Raw genomic sequence first — 17,966 nt, forward strand, 5'->3', positions numbered from 1 at the left:
TTCTGCTTAGCTTCTTCCAGCCTGACTGTGAACTGGGAGGAGTGGAGGAGGAGACTCAAAGCCCTGTTTACAAGCACATAATGCTTTGTGACTGGGCTGCTCCCACATGAGCACAATTGAACACATCCATTCATTGTGATTGGCTGCTTAGTGCAGTGACTGCACACATGATGACAGATCCTAATGGCTTGGCTATAAACAGAAGCGTGAGTCCTTGAGCCGTTTATTCACATTCACTTCACAGTTTATTTCAGCAGTCAGGAGATTTGATAGTGGCGGGTGACGGTGTCGGCAGTTGCAGAACATGAGGCAGAGTCATTGCAGTGAGGTGAGGCAGATCTTGGGTAAATAAATGGAAGAGGATTTCTACCTGTCATTGTTTTCTGTAGTTACTGTTGCTCTACAGTGGTAATGTAATAATAGAAATCTGAGGCCAGATACAGGTATATGTAAAATAACCGTATAATAAGTCAGCAGCACTGAGTGAAACACAATGGCCTCTTCCTGCCATGGCCAACCTTTTAACCCCATAAGTATGCAATCATGCAATGCTATTTTTTTGTTATCTCTGCTCTTTCATTTTTCCCTCCCCTTCTTCAAAGCTGTAACTTTGGCCTTGCCAACGGGAAAATAAAAAATGTTGTGTGGGCTTCTGTTTTTTTTTTATTTTTATTGGGGTGAAAAAATTATTTGAATTGCAATTTTCCAAAACATCTGGCATTGATATACAGTACAGACCAAAAGTTTGGACACACCTTCTCATTTAAAGATTTTTCTGTATTTTCTTGACTATGAAAATTGTACATTCACACTGAAGGCATCAAAACTATGAATTAACACATGTGGAATTATATACTTAACAAAAAAGTGTGAAACAGCTGAAAATATGTCTTATATTCTAGGTTCTTCAAACTAGCCACCTTTTGCTTTGATGACTGCTTTGCACACTCTTGGCATTCTCTTGATGAGCTTCAAGAGGTAGTCACCGGAAATGGTCTTCCAACAATCTTGAAGGAATTCCCAGAGATGCTTAGCACTTGTTGGCCCTTTTGCCTTCACTCTGCGGTCCAGCTCACCCCAAACCATCTCGATTGGGTTCAGGTCTGGTGACAGTGGAGGCCAGGTCATCTGGCGTAGCACCCCATCACTCTCCTTCTTGGTCAAATAGCCCTTACACAGCCTGGAGGTGTGTTTGGGGTCATTGTCCTGATGAAAAATAAATGATGGTCCAACTAAACGCAAACCGGATGGAATAGCATGCCGATGCAAGATGCTGTGGTAGCCATGCTTGTTCAGTATGCCTTCAATTTTGATTAAATACCCAACAGTGTCACCAGCAAAGCACCCCCACACCATCACACCTCCTCATCCATTCTTCATGGTGGGAACCAGGCATGTAGAGTCCATCCGTTCACCTTTTCTGCGTCGCACAAAGACACGGTGGTTGTAACCTAAGATTTCAAATTTGGACTCATCAGACCAAAGCACAGATTTCCACTGGTCTTATGTCTATTCTTTGTGTTCTTTAGCCCAAAATAGTCTCTTCTGCTTGTTGCCTGTCCTTAGCAGTGGTTTCCTAGCAGCTATTTTACCATGAAGGCCTGCTGCACAAAGTCTCCTCTTAACAGTTGTTGAAGAGATGTGTCTGCTGCTAGAACTCTGTGTGGCATTGACCTGGTCTCTAATCTGAGCTGCTGTTAACTTGCAATTTCTGTGGCTAGTGACTTGGATAAACTTATCCTCAGAAGCAGAGGTGACTCTTGGTCTTCCTTTCCTGGGGCTGTCCTCATGTGAGCCAGTTTCTTTGTAGCGCTTGATGGTTTTTGCAACTGCACTTGGGGACACTTTCAAAGTTTTCCCAATTTTTCGCACTGACTGACCTTCATTTCTTAAAGTAATGATGGCCACTCGTTTTTCTTTACTTGGCTGCTTTTTTCTTGTCATAATACAAATTCTATCAGCTGTGTATCCACCAGACTTCTGCACAACACAACTGATGGTCCCAACCCCATTTATAAGGCAAGAAATCCCACTTATTAAACCTGACAGGGCACACCTGTGAAGTGAAAACCATTTCCGGTGACTGCCTCTTGAAGCTCATCAAGAGAATACCAAGAGTGTGCAAAGCAGTCATCAAAGCAAAAGGTGGCTACTTTGAAGAACCTAGAATATAAGACATATTTTCAATTGTTTCACACTTTTTTGTCAAGTATATAATTCCACATGTGTTAATTCATAGTTTTGATGCCTTCAGTGTGAATGTACAATTTTCATAGATATGAAAATACAGAAAAATCTTTAAATGAGAAGGTGTGTCCAAACTTTTGGTCTGTACTATATATATATATATATATATATATATATATATATATATATATATATATATATACCGAGTGTGTATATATATATGTATATATATATATATATATATGTATATATATATGTATATATATATATATATATATATATATTTTGATGCTTTGATTGCTTCTTAATGCATTTCTTTTGTAGAATTGTGACCACAACGACGCAATTCTGAAATTCAGTAATTTTTTTTTAAAATAGTTTTTACAGATCGTGTTAATTTTAGAATAAAATGGATCGTATTTTTGTGGACACATTGGTAATTAAGAAAAAAATCACACTTCTTTATTAGGGCTCTTTAACACGTTGAGTGTCCAATACAAATGGTGACAGTTTCCACATGTACCAGAGACGAGACACTGACACACATTCAGAAGAATGGGTCTGCGTACATGTCAGCATGTTTCCACAGATAGTGTGTCCATGTGTTCCACACACTGACATGTGCATTTTCGGCCAGCAGCACGGATCACACAGACCCATTCAAGTCAATGGGTCCGTTTAAACACATGCCGCACACAGATGCCATCCATGTGACACGTACCAGCGCCTGGGAACCAGTGGACAGTTAGCACTATTCCCAAGCGCCGGGTGCTGAACGCTGCCCTCATCATGGTTCCCCGCCGACACTGCGATCAGCACCAACAGGGGATAATGATGAGAGTAGTATTCAACTCCCACTGTATGCACCTGTAAAAATAAGAAAAATCCTTATACTCACCTGTCCTAAATGTCCCACGCTTTAATCCTCCTGACCGCTCATGCAGCGAAGTCGGGGAGAATCACTCTCGCAGCGAGTGGGCCCACTGCACTCAGTGAATGGTGTCCTGTCACTCACTGAAGTCGAAGGCCCACTCGCTGCAGGAGTCATTCTCCCCGACTTCGCTGCATGAGCGGTCAGGAGGATTACAGTCGGGGACATTTAGGACAGGTGAGTACATTCATTTTTCTTTTTTTACAGTTGCACACTGCGGGAGCAGACTACTACTCTCATCATGGTCCCCTGCTGGTGCTGATCACAGCAACACCCAACCTCCGTGGCAAGGTAGGGATACTACTAGGCTAAAAAATAGGGTCAATATCCCAGGTGTCCTTGTATGTGATATATCTATTTGACAAACTAGACCCAATTACGGTTCGCTCTTATCAACCAATACCCCTGATCCCCACTATTTAAGATATTTGTGAATTGAGTACATTACTAGATAAGATTTGCATCCATTTAGTGTCTCCGTCATAATGACTCTTTACTGTCACACACAAGTGTTTTTTTTCACAGTGGTGTTTTCATTATTTTTGAAGGTTCTATTAGGGTCAGTGAGGGTAAGCCGACCTTGCGTGGGGGTGCCATATTACGGCAAGGTAGGGTAACAACTAGGTCACAAGTAGGGCCAGTATCCCTATTGCTCACTTATGTCTCCTCTACTTTATCATTTAGAAGCCTCCCTTTTTAATGATTTGTTTATTATAGCTGTTGTATACAGTAGGTGGGTCTTTTTTTTAGTGTTTAATATGCAAATTAGCCTGTACTAGTACCAGCCTCTCCTACTGTAGTTACACTCTTGTTTGAAAAAACTTTTTTTTGATAAGGCAAAATGGGGTCAAATATTAATGAGCACCGACTAGAAAATAACCCTAAAAATAACGTTGGCTGCAATTAACTTAAAAATGTTAGTATATGCAAAATACTTTAACAAAGGGGACTATAAATTGGTTAATTATAATATCAGGAACAATAACACACCAAAGCTGAAAGTCCTTAATAGGCCCTGTTCACCTAGGTTTCAGCTTTTGGGTATTGTTCCGGATACTGCAATTAACCTATTTATAGTCCCCCCTTTTTAAAGGACTTTGTATATACAATCATACTTCTAAGTGACTTGCATTCATTTTTTTAGGTGTTTTCTAGTTGGGTCTAACTGCACCCAATATAAAACTTTTTGCCGCATATAGCAAAAAACTTTTAAAGTAGGCAAGAACTTCATTACAATATACTAGTAGGGCTGTCAAGAGAAATTGTTCAAACTCCACATCATTTGCTGGCTTAAGATGGTTGTCCAAGACTTTTAACATTGGTCTAACCTTGGAATAGGTCATCAGTGGCTGGGATTCTGACACACGATACCCGTACTGAACAGCTGTTCTGTCTCTGCTGCAGCCAGAACTGTTGGGTTATGGAGCTACTCCATATACTGCATTTGAATAGGGAACGAATGTGCAGTACGCTGCTACTATACAGTAGACTGAGCATCTTAGTAACTGTAGTGGGAATTTTCAGCCAACACAGAACAGCTGTTCGGTCTGGTGTCGCACTCACAGCAATCAGAAATTAATGACCTATCAAAAGAATAGGCCATCAGTGTTAGGGTACCATCACACATAGCGACGCTACAGCAATCCCGGCAACAATACGACCTGTCAGGGATCATTGCTGCGTCGCTATGTGGTCGCTGGTGAGATGTTAAACAGTCACATCTCACCAACGACGCAGCAGCGATGGGGCGACCCATAGCGACCTGCATAGTGATCAGGCTGGGAGCACAGCACCAGTGAGCAGGGATTGAAGGACCAGGGCGGGGAAGTCTTTTAACTGCTGTCTTTCCCGCTGGTTATTTCAAATGAACAGCTGAGCTATCAGCTGACACGACCACCGATCTCACAGCAGGGGCCTGGTCGCTGCTACGTGTCACATGTAGTGAGATCGCTGCTGAGGTTGCTCTTGCGTCACAAAACTTGTGACTCAGCAGCGATCTCGCTTGTGATCTCGCTTAGTGTGACGGGGGCTTTAAAGCCGAGGACAACCTCTTTAGATCACAAACAAATAAAATGCTGTTATAACTAGGGAATTCTTATTCTTGCAGTAGAATACACAAAAGGCTGCTTGAATAGACTGAGAGAAGAGAAAATTAGCCTACGAATAAGATAAAGAAATGTCAGAGAGTCGAAAAAGAAGCAGAATTTGGATTCATTTCCATCAAATCAGCAACATAAAAGCTCAATGTAATATTTGTAAAAATAAACTGTAATACCGAGCAGGGTCTACCACCAACCTTCACAGGCATATGAAAACTGTGCATCCAACAGTTAAGCTAGATGATAAAAAGCAAGCTAGTGGTCATATTACTGTGCCAGCTGCCGAACCTGAAGTCTGTGCCTCTACCTCAGGAACAGTATCAGCGGCTTCAGCATCAGCCGCTTCAGCATCAGCCGCTTCAGCATCAGCCACTCTTCATGTGTTACCTAATCCCCAACCTGTAGCAACAACACAAAGCTCTATAACTCAGTTTATGGTACATAACGTCTTTAAAGCAAGCTATAATTGATGAAGAATTGGTTGCAATGATTTCCAAAGATTTCCAACCATTTTCAATTGTGGAGGACAAGGGATTTAGAAGATACACGTATTCTCTGAATCCCATGTATAATATTCCCAGCAGGAAAACAATCTCCCAGATTATCCTTCCAAGAATATATGACAGAGAGCGTGCCAAACTGCAAGAGAGGGTTAGAAGAGCTACAGCAGTTTGCCTGACAACCGACTGCTGAACATCCAGGACCACCACCGCATTCATTTCTCTTACATGCCATTTCATAGAAAACTACAAAATGGTGTCCTGTCTTCTGGACTGTTTTGAGTTTAGTGAACAACACACTGCAGAGAACTTGGCAGGAAAACTACTAAGAGTTGCAAAAGAATGGGAAACAGAAGGAATAGTTATTTCCTGTTTTAGCGACAATGCAGCTAATATAAAGAAAGCTATTAAACTTCTAAATTGGGCCCACCACCCATGTCTTGCACATACAATCAACCTGATAGTGAGAGATGCCCTGACTGTTATGAAGCCGACTCTGGACAAAATAAAGTCCATAGTGGAATTCTTCCATAAAAGTACAACATCCACGGAAAAACTGAAATCTACGCAATGACAGATGGGTGTGGCTGAGTTGAGGCTGAAACAAGATTGTGTGACGCGATGGAATTCAACTTACTACATGCTTAAACGACTCCTGGAGTCAAAAGATGCAGTCATTTCAACCCTGGCCATTATCTGTGTACCTATTGAAACGCTAAATCAAGAATAATGAGAAGTAGTGAGGGAGACATGCACTGTGTTGGAGCCATTTGCACAGGTCACTGTGGAGATCAGTGCAGAAAGGTACAATAGACAGTTAATTATTTATTCATTGCAAATTAGAGGTTAAAGGGGTTGTCCAGGCTTGGGGATTATGTCTGCTGTTATTGTGAGATTGAAGACTTGTAAATACTCACAGCGTGCATTGTGCATGCTGTCAATTCTCTAGTGCTGGGAGTAGGTGGACATGTGACCTCAAGTGTGCAATTTGCATACTTCCAGCAACATTCCAATTAGACGTGTCCGACCTCGATCAATTCACTTGTGTTGAGTGAGGCAGCACACGTCTAGTCAGTATGTGACCACAGGTATGTAAATTGCACACTTGTGGTCATTTGCCATCTCCAGAGAATACTGAGAGCACGCACACTGCCTTCTGTGAGGATTCACAAGTCTTAAAATACTCTGGACTGGTACCGAATGTTTCACCAACAAGAAGACACACCTCTTAATAATATTGGTGTAATAGACATTAATTCCATGCCACCTAAGATGGCTTTTAGAAACCATTTTATTTACCATTTATTTGTTAGACTGGCAAAACCTTGTCCTTCCCACTGCACTCACATTTTACATGTGTTGAAGTGACAAACAATGGTGTAAAAGTTAACAATTTTACAAAACATTTGTTTGATCTTTTGACTTCTTTGTAGGCCTTAATAAAGTCTACAAAACATCAGAGAAAATAGACTGTTTTATTTGTCAACCCCAGGTCACAACACCCCCCATGATAAAGGCTGGGGTAGCACAGTTGCAAAATACTGATGAACACCGAGTTGCACGCATACAATTCATGGACATATTGGTACTGTAGTATTTGAAATACATATGGAGAAGGCTTGTAAAATAGCATGGTTGTGACAAATAAGCTGTTAGCAAGACTTTGTGCACCACACATACAGTAAAGACCAAAAGTTTGGACACACCTTCTCATTTTAAGATTTTTCTGTATTTTCATGACTATGAAAATTGTACATTCACAATGAAGGCATCAAAACTATGAATTAAGACATGTGGAATTATATACTTGACAAAAAGTGTGAAACAACTGAAAATATGTCTTATATTCTAGGTTCTTCAAAGTAGCCACCTTTTGCTTTGATGACTGCTTTGCACACTCTTGGCATTCTCTTGATGAGCTTCAAGAGGTAGTCACCGGAAATGGTTTTCACTTCACAGGTGTGCCCTGTCAGGTTTAATAAGTGGGATTTCTTGCCTTATAAATGGGGTTGGGACCATCAGTTGTGTTGTGCAGAAGTCAGGTGGATACACAGCTGATAGTCCTACTGAACAGACTGTTAGAATTTGTATTATGGCAAAAAAAAGCAGCTAAATAAAGAAAAACGGGTGGCCATCATTACTTTAAGAAATGAAGGTCAGTCAGTCCGAAAAGTTGGGAAAACTTTGAAAGTGTCCCCAAGTGCAGTTGCAAAAACCATCAAGCGCTACAAAGAAACTGGCTCACATGAGGACCACCCCAGGAAAGGAAGACCAAGAGTCACCTCTGCTTCTGTGGATAAAGTTTATCCGAGTCACCAGCCTCAGAAATCGCAGGTTAACAGCAGCTCAGATTAGAGACCAGGTCAATGCCACACAGAGTTCTAGCAGCAGACACATCTCTTCAACAACTGTTAAGAGGAGACTTTGTGCAGCAAGCCTTCATGGTAAAATAGCTGCTAGGAAACCACTGCTAAGGACAGGCAACAAGCAGAAGAGACTTGTTTGAGATAAAGAACACAAGGAATGGACATTAGACCAGTGGAAATCTGTGCTTTGGTTTGTTGAGTCCAAATGTGAGATTTTTGGTTCCAACCACCGTGTCTTTGTGCGACGCAGAAAAGGTGAACGGATGGACTCTACATGCCTGGTTCCCACCGTGAAGCATGAAGGTGTGATGGTGTGGGGGTGCTTTGCTGGTGACACTGTTGGGGATTTATTCAAAATTGAAGGCATACTGAACCAGCATGGCTACCACAGCATCTTGCAGCGGCATGCTATTCCATCAGGTTTGCGTTTAGTTGGACCATCATTTATTTTTCTACAGGACAATGAGCCCAAACACACCTCCAGGCTGTGTAAGGGCTATTTGACCAAGAAGGAGAGTGATGGGGTGCTACGCCAGATGACTTGGCCTCCACAGTCACCAGACCTGAACCCAATCGAGATGGTTTGGGGTGAGCTGGACCACAGAGTGAAGGCAAAAGGGCCAACAAGTGCTAAGCATCAATGGGAACTCCTTCAAGATTGTTGGAAGACCATTTCCGGTGACTACCTCTTGAAGCTCATCAAGAGCATGCCAAGAGTGTGCAAAGCAGTCATCAAAGCCAAAGGTGGTTACTTTGAAGAACCTAGAATATAAGACATATTTTCAGTTGTTTCACACTTTTTTGTTAAGTATATAATTCCACATGTGTTAATTCATAGTTTTGATGCCTTCAGTGTGAAAGTACAATTTCCATAGTCATGAAAATACAGAAAAATCTTTAAATGAGAAGGTGTGTCCAAACTTTTGGTCTGCACTGTATGTCTGTGAACAGCACTATCATCTATATTACTAGCTAACCCCCTCCATGAGTAGTCTGTGTGAATGGTTTTAATCAGTGTTTTGCAGTTATGCTGCCTCAGTCATTATCCTGGGGATGTTGCATCCTGCAGTTCATTAGTATTGTGACCTGTGTTGGTAAATACAGCTGCTTTTTTGTGTGGAGTTGCTTCTAATAAAATGTTAACCGTTTTCTCTTTCAGCTATGTAACCTCCTCTAAAATGAGAGTTTTGTGCAGGGGTCTGCAGAAAGTCACTACACAACATCAGACAGATGGATGTGTAACCACATTAGAGGCAACACAGGTGATGACTGCACTCTGTGCATCTATGGGCTATAGATTCCATAAAATGGAGTACAACCATCTGCTTTCTGAAAACACCATGTTGGACCCAAGGTTTAAAATGTTGGCCTTTAACGATGCTCGAGCTGTTGAGGAAACACTCAAAAGAATAACAACAGCAGCCAGATGCTGCATCAGTACCCGACCAGAAGACCAAGGGAGGGAAGCCAAAGCAATGTCTGTAGAAATGGATCAACAAACATCTTCTGCATGGAGGCTCTTTGATGAGAGAGCAACAGGAGAAACTGAAAGAAGGAATCCCTCTTCAGATGCCATAATTGAAGTAAGAGGCTTTGTTGAAGAGCCAATTATACCACAATCTGCAGACCCACTGACCTGGTGGGAGGCCAAGGCTTCAATATACCCCCGACTTGCCAAGGTGATGGCAGAAAGATTGTGCATGGTAGCAACATCTGTACCTTCTGAAAGAGTCTTTTCAAAAACAAGACAGATAATAACAGAAAGGAGAAACCGGATCAGCTCAGAAAAAATGAAGCACGTAGTCTTTCTCAATGCCAATCTGCCCTAAATCTATTTTTCAAGTGATCTCCTAGCATTGAAAATGCAGTCTTGTCTGTAGAAATCATGTCATTACACCAGAGGAGCTGAGCCAATTAACCCCTTTATGACATAGGGTGTATTAATACGTATCTGTGCCCTGGGCTTTATGGACCAGATACGTATTAAGACGCCCTGGCGATTTTGCCCGCACACAAGCGGTGCGGGCGCGATCGCCGCCGGGTGTCAGCTGATTGTCACAGCTGACACCCGGGGCTATGTGCAGCGAGCGGTCCCGCACCGCTCCCGGCACATTAACCCCCGCAATGCAGCAATCGAAGTAGATCAAAGTCGATCGCAGCATTGCGGTGGCTAAGGGGAGGTGATCGTATACTCACCTCCTCTTCCGGCCTCCAGCGCTGTCTGCCACGGCTTCCAGGATGTTGCCATGACGATCCGATGTCGTCATGACAACATCTGGGTCACAAGACAGCAGGAAGATTTTTTGGACATGCGCAGAGCATTTCCAAACTATCTTCTCCCTGTCCAGCGCTGACAGCCTGCATGGCACAGGGATGGTGCTCCATTCCTGTGCCATGCAGGCGATCAGAGTAAAAAAAGTGAAAGTCCCATAGTGGGACAAAGTAAAAAAAGTAAAAAAAACTGTCAGAAAGTGAAAAAAAAAAAAAAATTGTAAAAATATTTAAAAAAAAATAAAAAAAATAATCCACCAAAAATAAAAATATAACGTACCCATTAGTGTTGAGCCACCCCCGTAGTGTTCGAGTTCGGTTCGGTTCGTCGAACACCCTTGTGTTCGCCGAACTGTTCATCGAACTAATCGTCGAACACCTTCGAACACCATTAAAACCAATGGCAGTCAAGCAAAAACACATAGAAACACATAGAAAACACCTTCAAAGGTGTCCAAAAGCTGACAAACTGCTCAGAAGACATAACTAACACATGGAAAAGTAACAAGTACATATAGTCATGCGAAAAGAAAAGAGGTGGAGGAGTAAAAGGAGGGGGAGAAACAGATATAGGCATGTCATGCCCTTCTAAAATCCAAAAAGTGAGAAGCCGACACGGCCAGTCCGTTCCTGCCCGTGCCACCTCCGTGTCGCCGGGTTTGTGCCAGAGCCGTGGTGGACCCTGACGGCCAGCCCCCCTTTCCCAATACTAGTGCCTGTCCACTGGTGGGTCGAGCGGGCCCCCTGTGGTGGAGGCAGGTCTAAGCTTTTTAATTTAAATTGTCTCTCTAATTTAAATGAATACACTTTAAATCCTTTTACAAGGATCTATTGGAGGGCAAGTCTCATGCCAGCAGCCGCGTAATTCCAGCTCCAGTAGCGCCCACTAAAGCTGCTGCAGTTAAAAAGCTTTTATAAGGATCGAGCTTAGCGGTCCACCGCAAGGCGTCCTACCGCCAGTCCCAGCCCCTATGCCTTTGGGTGCCTCCTGATGCTCTCCACTGAGTATCCCGGGGTCCCGAAGCATTTCCTTTGAAAAAATTAAGTGTCCAAACTACAGGTGGTGTAGCTTGCTTAACAGCTGGGATAATCCGCTGACTAGCAGACACTGCTACAAGGCACAAAGTATTTCCTGGGCTAGATGCAGTTAAAAATTTGTAATTAGATACTCTCGTTGGATGCTGAGAAAGCATTCCATAGAGTCTCCTGGCACGCCATATATTATTCTCTTAAAAAGCTTGGGGTAGTGGACTAGGGGACCCTTTTATAGCCAAAATCATGGCCCTGTATCACAATACGTCACCTAGGCTGAAGATAAATGGAACTGTAGCACCCCGAGGGCTCGGTTGCTGCAGAGGTATTGCACCTCACCCAGAGGTGTGATATCTCACTCTCAGGTAAGGATGGAGTGTGGATCAGGACCCCGACACCTGCATGCATTGCACCACATTGCCGTGGGGCAGGGCGACCAATATGCCTCTGAGATGGGCACGACATCCTGGCTGGAGTGGGGGGAGGGAACACTGAGGAAGGGGAACCCTGTAGTGCAGGAGCAGGGAGGAAGCAGTTCCTGGGTGCATTGAGAAGGAAGTATAAAAGGTGGTCACCATCTTAGTTCAGTGCAGAGAAGTCTGAGCAGAAGTGACAGGTAGCAGGGGCTCTGCATGAGCTCTGCTCCGGAGGCGGGCCTAGTAACAGAGGCCCAGGCCTGGAAGAGGGAGAAGGAAGGAAGAGGAGCGGAGAAGGCTCCAGGAACGAGGAACGAAGGGATCCCAGGGGTGCGGACGGACGAGTCGCCACCGCACGCCCGAATCCACCTGCGTGGAGGGGTCAGGCCAAAGGGGGAGACCGGTCCCCGAAACTAGTGGAGGCGGGAAACGACCCACAGCTAGAAACCGGAGGCTGTGACATTTTATGTGGCGCAGCCCCTCACTACACCCGCTAGGAAGGCACAACATAGGGTCAGGGAAACTGGCGCCAAGTTTACCAAGAGGAGGCCCGAGGCAGCCGGACAGAAGCGTTGGTAAGAAAGGCCAGACAAAGGACACACAAAGGGGGTCCTGTGAAGCACTCCAAAGTTATCTGGGAGTTGTCTGAGCCCCTCACCTGGTAAGCACAGTACGACGTGGGCAGCCGTTACCTGCAGAAGTGGTCTGGATAATGAGAACAGTGAGTAAAGGCCCTGGACTGCATCACTGACTCCGTGTCGTTACTGCTGCTGCCCTGCACCATCACCCCCATCCTCCGCATACACTGCCCTAAGGCTATACTCCTCCCGTTGGGAGTTATGCTACGCTCTGCTGCACCACAACATCAGCCTCAGCGGTCTGCCCTGCAGCAGCGGTTCACTCTGACCGCAATCCACGGGTGGCGTAGTCGGACATTTAAACATCAAAACCACATAAATAGTTCCGCCACTGGTTTGACCGCCCTGAGCCACGGAACCGGGTCACCGCCACGGAGACTACAACCACCAGCATCCACCAAAAAGGGTCCGGCTCCGGGTGTCCCAAGGCCCAGGGGGCGCGTCAGAACATTTTCATCACCTTTCATAATCACCAATGGAACAAGGCAGGGATGTCCTCTTTCCCCACTCTTATACATCCTAGTGACGGAGCACCTGCTCTCATCAATTCGCCATAACCCCAATATTAGGTGGATTGAGGTGGGAGGCACCGAGTACAAGTGCTCTCTATTTGCTGATGATGTCCTAGTATATATCACTCAATCACATATATCCATCCCTGCTGTTATGGCTGAAATAGATCACTTTGTTACATGGTCAAATTTTAAAATCAATGCAGCGAAGTCTGAGGCCCTCGATGTCTCCCTCCCAAAATCCATACAGGATTCCATCCAGTCCAACTTTCCCTTTGCCTGGCCTTCACAGGGTATCAAATTCTTAGGAATTCCTATTCATAAAGACCTCTCCCGTCTATGTTATCTTAATTTTGGGCCCTTTATTGAACAACTCCATACAAATAACGGTTGGCAAGTTAGAACTGTAAGATTCACTACGTGAACCACTGGTGTTTTGTGGAAAAGCACATGTACACTGTGTTCCAAATTATTATGCAAAAAGTGTTTAGGAGTGATAAGGGAAGAATTTGTTTGTTTGTCAGTTAAACTCATTGATGGTGATGTGTGTCAGGGCTCTTTATATCACTGTAAGCAATTGCAGACACCTGTGCTAATTAGTTTGGCAGGTGTGTCCAATGAAAGGCAAGACTACTTAAGAAGGCTGTCCCACATTATTAAGCAGCCTACATTTTCTGCCAAAATGGGAAAGAAAAAGGATGTGTCGGCTGCTGAGAAGCAACAAATTGTGGAGTGTTTAGGTCAAGGCATGACTACAATCAACATTGTGCGATGATCAGGATGAAGTGTCTTGGCAATCAAGAAGTATGTAGCTGATTCACAGTACACACGTGTGCGTGCTGATAAGGGCAAATTGAGGACTCTTTCCTACAGGCAATTACGTCAGGTTAAAAGAGCAGCGGCAAAACAGCCTTGTCATAGCAGCAGACAAGTTTTTGAAGCTGCTGGTGCCTCCAACGTCCCCCGAACAACAAGATGCAGGGTCCTTCAGAGGTTTGCAGCTGTGTGTACACCATCCTGTCGACCTCCTCTATCCACTTCACACAATCAGAAACGGCTCCAGTGGGCCAAACATTACATGAAGACTGATTTCAAAACTGTTTTGTTCACGGATGAGTGCCGTGCAACGCTCGATGGTCCAGATGGATGGAGTGGAGGATGGCTGGTTGATGGACACCCCACACAAATACGGCTACAGAGCCAACAAGGAGGAGGTGGAGTAATGTTTTGGTCTGGAATCATGGGGAAAGAGATTGTCGGCCCCTTTAGGATCCCTGAAGGGGTAAAGATAAACTCCATAATGTATGTGGAGTTTCTCAAACAGCACTTCCTGCCATGGTTCAAGAAGAAGAACTCTATATTCCACAGCAAGATCATTTTTATGCATGATAATGCACCGTCTCATGCTGCACATAACACATCTGCATCTCTGGCTTATATGGGCATAAAAGGGGACAAACTTATGCTGTGACCCCCATGCTCCCCTGACCTCTACCCCATTCAGAACCTCTGGAGCATCATCAAAAGGAGTGTCTATGATGGCGGGAGGCAGTTCACATCTAAGCAACAGCTCTGGGAGGGTATTCTGTCCTTATGCAAAACAATTGAAGCAGAAACCATCCAAAACCTGACAAATTCAATGGACGAGAGCGTTCAGAAGCTCCTTTCGAACAAGGGGTCCTATGTGCAAATGTAACGTCACCTAGAATAAAGTTTTGAGTTGAAAACTGTTTGATTTCAGTTTCTAATAACCTGCTAATGCTTATAATTTCAAAAATGACAATTTTTTTGGTCTTTATTAAAATGAAAAGGTTGATCGAAGAGTGTGGGGGATCTAAGAGTGTGGCAACCCAGGAGTCAGGATTACTTCGAATTCTGACAATCTGAGGGTCATGTTGCAGGTAGTGCAGCAAGAAGGCACTTATGTGTCTTGTGCATCTCGGAGCCCCAAAATTATTTTCCGGGCTAGATGCAGCTAAAATTTTTTATTAATTTTAAATCTGGGGGAGCTTAGTATAGATGGCCTAATAGAATCAGTACTGCACACTGCTACAAAGCCCAAATTATTTTGCAGCCAAGATACAGATAAACATGATTAGTAATTTTAAATCTGGTGGAGCTTAGTATAGATGGCCTATTAGAATCAGTGCTGCACACTGCTACAAAGCCCAAATTATTTTCCAGCCAAGATACAGATAAACATGATTAGTAATTTGAAAGCTTAAAATGGTTGGTGAGGTGATTTTAACCAATCATCAAGCTTTTACTCTCCCCAGAATGACACAGGGGTAGAAAAGTCGTTTCGGATCCATGATTTGTTCATCTTTATGAACGTGAGTCTGTCTACATTATCAGCGGAGAGCCGCGTGCGCTTATCTGTCAGCACACCACCAGCAGCGCTGAACACACGTTCAGACAGAACGCTGGCTGCGGGGCATGACAAGATCTCCAAGGGGTAAGTGGCTAGCTCCGGCCATTTATCCAGACTGGAAGCCTAAAAAGAGCAAGGGTCCAGTGACACAGTCATGGCTTCAATGTTTACTTGGAGATACTCCTGTACCATCGTCTCTAGGCGTTGACTATGTGTCAGACTTCTTGTCTCCTGTGGCCTTGCAAAGGATGGGCTAAAAAAGTGGTGAAATGATTCCGCAAAATTGATGTTACCAGCAGATACTGTGTTTCTGTTACGGTTTGAGTGCTGAACACTCGACGGTCCCACGGTTGGCAAATTGGAACTGTGAGATTCACTACGTGCACCACTGGTGTTTTGTGGAAAAGCACATGTAAGATTCTGCAACAGTCTCTGCTGATACTCCTGCATGCGTGCATCCCTTTCTATGGCAGGAATAATTTCTGCAAATTTACTTTTGTACCGGGGATCTAACAGTGTGGCAGCCCAGTAGTCGGGATTATTTCTAATTCTCACAATTCGAGGGTCATGTTGCAGGTAGTGCAGCAAGAAGGCACTCATGTGTCTTGCGCATCCAGGAGCACCAAGTTCCTGTTGTGTTGGTGGCGAGGTAACAATCATGCTTCCTTCCTCTGTCCTCTCCCCCCAACCTCGCACAACAGAAATGTGATCAAGGTCTCCCTCATCTGATGAGTCTTCCATCAGTTCGTCCTCCACTTCTTCCTGGGCTCCTGCACCTTCCTCACTAGTTTGGCTGCTACCATGTGCCCTGGTAAAACCATCTCCCCCACCCTCACATGCCTGCCGCCTTGGTGCTGCCGACCGTCTGGACCTTGCAGATGTTAGCCCTTCCGCGTACAACTCCTCCTCGTCTACTTCCTCCACCTCCTCTTGTGCCACCACCTGATTCCGAATTCTGTTTAACATGTGCTCCAGCATGTAAATCACCGGAATAGTCATGCTGATAATGGCATCGTCAGCACTAAACATCTTCGTCGCCATTTCAAAACTGTGCAGAAGGGTGCATAGGTCCCTGATCTGAGACCACTCCTCAGGCGTGATTTACCCCACCTCTGGATCTCGTTGGCCCAGGCTATACGTCAGAACGTATTGCACCAGGGCTTGTCAGTGCTGCCACAGTCGCTGCAACATGTGCAGAGTTGAATTCCACCGGGTAGGCACATCGCATTTTAGCCGGTGAAGTGGCAGGCCCAACGATTTCTGTAGAGATGTAAGTCGCTGAGCTGCGGGATGCGAACGGCTGAAGTGAGCACACAGCGACTGTGCCCTCTGCAGAAGGCCATCTAGTCCAGGATAGTGGGCTAAAAATTGCTGGACAACCAGGTTCAACACGTGAGCCATACAAGGCACGTGTGTGACATTGCCCTGGCGAAGGGCCGCACCCAGGTTTGCAGCATTGTCGCACACGGCCTTCCCTGGTTTCAGGTCCAGTGGAGCCAACCATTCATGAAATTGGTTCTCCAGAGCTGACCACAACTCCTCAGCTGTGTGACTCACATTTCCCAGACATTTCAAAGTAAAAACCGCCTGATGTCCTTGAGCCCTACTGCCAGCATAGTAAAGAGGTGTGCAGGATCCCTTCTGCGCAGTTAGAAAGCTTGTGGCATGACCAAACAGGCTTTGGGTGCAGGTGGAGGACCGAGAAGAGGTTGAGGAGGCAGAAGCAGTGGAGGAACTTTGAGATAAAGAGGATTGACGCACAAATCGTTGGGACGGCAAGACTTGGACAGCAGCCCCTTGTCCTGCTGTCACCATAGTTACCCAGTGCCCAGTCAGCGACATGTAACGCCCCTGTCCATGCCTACTCGTCCAAGTGTCTGTGGTGAAATGCACCCTGTCACACACAGAGTTTCTCAAAGAAGCGGTGATGTTGTGTGCGACATGCTGGTGGAGCGCAGGCACACCTTTCTTTGAGAAGTAGTGCCGACTGGGCATCTGGTACTGGGGCACTGCGACGGACATAAGGTCTCATAAATCCTCTGTGTCCACCAGGCGGAAAGGCAGAATTTCTGTAGCCAAGAGCTTGCAGATGGTGAAATTCAACCTCTTAGCTTTCTCATGGCTAGGAGGAAATGGTCTTTTACTTGTCCACATCTGAGGGACCGAGGGCTGGCTGTTGTGCTTAGACGGGGTTGATAAGGGTGTCCCCGGCAAACTGCAGGTCTGTGAGGAAGATGCAGGCGGACATGTTAGGTTGCCTTGATCCAAAGGTGGTGCTATCTATGTCGGACAGTGCTCAACACCAGCTGGTGTTACCACCTCCAAAGAAAATGATGACCTGCCAATCACGCTGGCTGTTGCGGGTAAAGAGGTGGCAGGCCTGCGTCCCAAAACAGGTGTGACTGCCGTTTACTCACCAGAGAAGCATTCCGGATTTACAACCTTGGATCGCGTTTCCCAGACGGACTCAATGCATGTCGTGAAATCATGTTTCATTATTGATTCTACTTCATGTTTCTGTTAGTTTATTTTATTTATTTCATGTAACATTCTATGTTAAAATGAATTTTATCTCTTTTTTTGTTCTTTCTCTCCATAATAGTTTTATTGCTTTTTCCATTTTATGTGATTGGCTCACACTAA

This window comes from Phyllobates terribilis, unplaced genomic scaffold (genome assembly GCF_046119375.1).
Source record: "Phyllobates terribilis strain yellow unplaced genomic scaffold, ASM4611937v1 Scaffold_1__5_contigs__length_1240528914, whole genome shotgun sequence".
In the NCBI taxonomy this organism is placed as follows: Eukaryota; Metazoa; Chordata; class Amphibia; order Anura; family Dendrobatidae; genus Phyllobates; species Phyllobates terribilis.